Below are 3973 nucleotides of genomic sequence, written 5' to 3'. Positions count from 1 at the left end.
TAGGCAGAAGGACCCCTTGTTGTTTTACCCTGATACTGATATCCCTAGGGCAAATGACTTTAATACATCTTGCAGATGGGATATATCCAACAGTGTTTTTTTCTTTTGAACATGATCCAAACAGCTGAAATACTAATTGTTTTAATGGCTGCCGTCTTTTATGCAGAAAATTTGTAGGTACAGTGTAAACACGTTCTTTTTCTTCCATCTTTTTTAATTAAAACAGCAAGATTTTTTCCAGTACTCAGAGCTGCAGATTCATAAAATATATATTCAAGTTGATCTTTGAGGTAGGTGACATGTCCTACACTTCATACCCTTGTGTCCTTTTTATTGTCAGCTTTTAAGTTATTCTTGACAGAGTTTTAATTGGGTGTCGCAGTGTAAATGAAGAAGTTTTTAATAATGGAGTAGCTTATTCCAAATGGCAGGTTCATTTGGAACCAATAAGCTTGCTTCTATTGGTGAAGTTTGTGTGACATTAGTGGAGCTTATTGATAAAAATAGTGTAAACAACAAGACAATCTGGCCTCAAGCACTTGAACACATGCTTAAATATTTAACTGGATCAAGAACAGAGGTCTCAGTACTTTGCACCATCAAGCCCTTTAGTTGAAGAGGAGGTCGTCTCTAGGTGTGGTATTATCAACCAAAATATTTTGTTGGTGTTATAAATCTTCACTGGGCCTTTCATTATCTATATACAAGGCTCTATAGCACTTAAACTTTTCATAGGATGTTGACAGAGCCAACTCTAACTGGATACTGCATTCCCCTGGGACATTTATACCTTTTTTAATTTAAAGAGGCTTATCAGTCACCAAGGCAAACATTTACTTTGTGTGTGTTCCTCATTCCTGCAAAAATTTAATCCTTGTAAGACAGAAATAGCAAAGCATTTCTTTTTCTCACAAAACCAAGAAGGAAGTGTACAATGGGACAGGATGCCCTTCATATCAATAGGCAAAATTTATATTTCTCCTGGTAGGTAGGTAGGTATGTATGTATGTATGTATGTATGTATATCTTCTTAAGAAGACTGCAGTATTGTAGTGTTTATTCAGGCTATATGCCCATTGAGGTCAAAAGGAAGGCCGCAGGATAAACCATTGGAACAAGATTTTAAAAATACCTACATAATTTATTTTTGTAATACATTCAGATGTGCAGTTACTGCACTGCATCTGCACTCTCTCTCAATACTTTCATGTGCTAGAAAATATTGCACATCTTTGTTAATATTTTTCTTTTTTTCCTAATATTGATAAAATAATTGACTTACAACCCTCTACCCACCTTCCTCCCAATTCTAACAGGTTTCATCCCTTTTTTATGCAGGAAATCGTAGGTAAAATGTAAGCACATCCTTTTCTTTTTGCTTTTCAATGAAAGGAGCAAAATACTTTATACCCCCTTACACAAAATACTCCTCCCAGTTCTAAAAGGTTTAATCCCTCTAATATTTTAAACCAATACTAACAGTATTAATTACCCAAAACGGTATTAGAAGATAGATAAATGTTCACGTACAAAATTAGCCACTAGCTTGAGCTCATATGTCCCAGCTTCCAACAAACCAAATAATATGCTGTCATCTGAGGGTGGGGGAAAAACTAGAGAAAAATCCTAGCACAAATCTTGCTTATTTTATTCACATGGTTGGTCTCTGACTTCAGCTGGACTATCGCTATAATACAAAATGAGTAGGATGTGGCCCCTTGAAGGGCTAAAGGGTTCAAATAAAACTTTTCTTTAGCTTGTATGAAGCTTTTGAGGCATGGGACATTTGAGACTGTCATCGCGGTTGGATTTTATGGAGGGGAGAACAAGAAAATTATTTTCTTAAATTTCTCTCTGTGTCTCTCTCTCTCTCTGCTATTTGCACAGGGGTCAGACAGAATCTAATCCTAGCTTTGTAATATCTTTCCCCTACCTCCTTGCCAAAAATGAACTACTGTCCTAATAACACCTGCAGCATAAGGGCATTTTTAGTGACAGCCCAGCCTGACCAATTTGGAGACTAGGAAGTTTTGCTGAATCCTTCATTTCCACTCTGACAGAAATGCCTCCCCCCAAAAAACTACCATGCCACTGCCCACCTATCCATCCAGTCATGACCCCTTACCCATAGGTTTTGGAAATTCTACCAGATATATAGTAGCCAAAGACCAACATGAAAGACAGAGATTCTATCATTCAGGAGCATCCCCCACGTGAAAAGCTAACTCTTCTATCTCAAAACATCCTCTTTTCCCATTAGATTCCTATAACGGTACTGCCCCGAGCACTGGTCAAGGGGCCCTCAATTTTAATATTATTTTTGAGGAGTAAATGTCTACTGCACTTGATTTACCCCTTCCTCTTCATCCCCCTAGAACTGGTGGAAGGGAAGAAAAGGCATTATCTGGCTATTTCTCCCCCTTCCCCACCACCAAGAGTCACCTGAGCAGGTTGTCAGGACTCCGATACTCTACTTTTTCCCCCTAGTCCACGCATACGACACATGCGTCATCTGCTGTCCTCTGAAGAGCAGAGAGCAAGTTATCACTACTGCCCTTTGCAGAAGCTCTGCGCAGCAGCAGAAACCACAAAGCCACCTGTCCGAAGGCAGCACTGCTTCTTTTAAGTTTAAACCGATGCAAAGTTAAAGACTGGATTTGGCAGGGAGGGCAGGGGGAGGAAACAAATCCCTGTATTAAAAGCCAAGGAATGCAGAACTACAGTAACAAACACAGTCTCTCAAATACAGTGTAAAAGGTCATTTAAAGTTCAGTGTTAGCAATAACAATAGACAGGAAAGCGGGTTCAAACCCTGCCAGAATAATAATAATAATAATCATAATAATGTGGCAACCATGGATCCTCCCGGATCATGGTGTATGCATGAGGGCCACCCAGACCTTCGATGTATATGCCTGGGCAGGAATTTTTGGAGGAGTGGAGGCTAATAATAAAGATTCCCATTGGGGGGCAGAAAAAGAGAAAAAAGTGGATTCAGGTACAAAGAGCTACTATTACTACAACAGCTGCGATTCAACAGGGCCAAGGGGGTTGCCTTGGGGATCTTTTTTTTTTGTTCTTTTTTTTTTTACTAAAAGGTTCATTTAAAACAGTTGTTGAGCTCTAGAAAACACCAAAATACACAGGCGTTAGTCATTTTCCCGCTATGAATCACAGCACACGAAGGGAGGGGGTCTGATCTAGCTCTACATCCCCTGCCCAGAAGGGGCTCCTCCCTCAGCTGTTTTGCGCCCAGCGCCCCTGGGGCAAGGCTTCCGGGTGCTCTGCCAAAAAAACGGCGGGAAAAACAAAACACCTAAAAAACCCTTTTTCTTTTTTTTGAGCCCGGTCAAAACACCAAAGGGGAAGTGGAGAGTAAAAAAGGCAGCCAATCCAGCCCAGCCCAGTCTCGGGCCAGCTCGCAGCACACATGCCGGGGAGTGGGGGACGAGAGGTGGCTTCCCCCAGCCACGGGTGTCCCGGGACAGGGCAGCGGCGCCAGCTGTTCCGGGGGGGCTACTTGGCAGCGGCGCCAGCTGTGGCTGAGGCGCTGGTGCTCCTCCTCTGCTCCATGCCGTTGGGCAGGAAGCCGGCGATGATGGGCACGGGCCAGATGAGGGCGGCCACGCTCCACACTATGATGACCAGAGTCATGAAGCAAGCCACCAGCGTGGACTCGATGGGCTTGCGGTTGAGGCGCCAGCCCGGCTCGCCCTTCAGCTCCTCCAGGCTGAAATCCAGGCAGCAGAAATTGAGCGGCTCCCCCTGCAGCCACAGCTGGCCCGGCTCCGGGTAGGACAGCGAGGAGGAGGAGGAGGAGGAGGAGGAGGGCGCGGCAGCCCCGCGGAGCCGCCCGATGCGCCGGCCCCGCACCCAGCTGCAGCCCACGCAGAGGCGCAAGTCCTGCGGGGCGCCGCCCGCCGCCAGCCCCAGGTGCTCGATGAGCAGCGGCGGCCCCACGCGGTGGAAGGCG

General features: G+C 44.6%; 1 long non-coding RNA gene across 1 annotated transcript; it reads right to left on the bottom strand.

Annotated features, from left to right (window-relative positions):
* Positions 1-469: 469 nt before the first annotated feature.
* Positions 470-3504, bottom strand: LOC109291778. The gene is made up of 2 exons (XR_002095952.1): positions 3359-3504; positions 470-3316 (listed from the first exon to the last, which is right to left on the bottom strand). It is a non-coding gene; the product is annotated as an uncharacterized LOC109291778 (long non-coding RNA).
* Positions 3505-3973: the final 469 nt, after the last annotated feature.

Source organism: Gavialis gangeticus, unplaced genomic scaffold, assembly GCF_001723915.1.
Source record: "Gavialis gangeticus isolate Ggan-Ray unplaced genomic scaffold, GavGan_comp1, whole genome shotgun sequence".
In the NCBI taxonomy this organism is placed as follows: Eukaryota; Metazoa; Chordata; order Crocodylia; family Gavialidae; genus Gavialis; species Gavialis gangeticus.
Note: the sequence above shows the minus strand (reverse complement) of the source record. Positions and strands in the feature narration are given on the sequence as shown.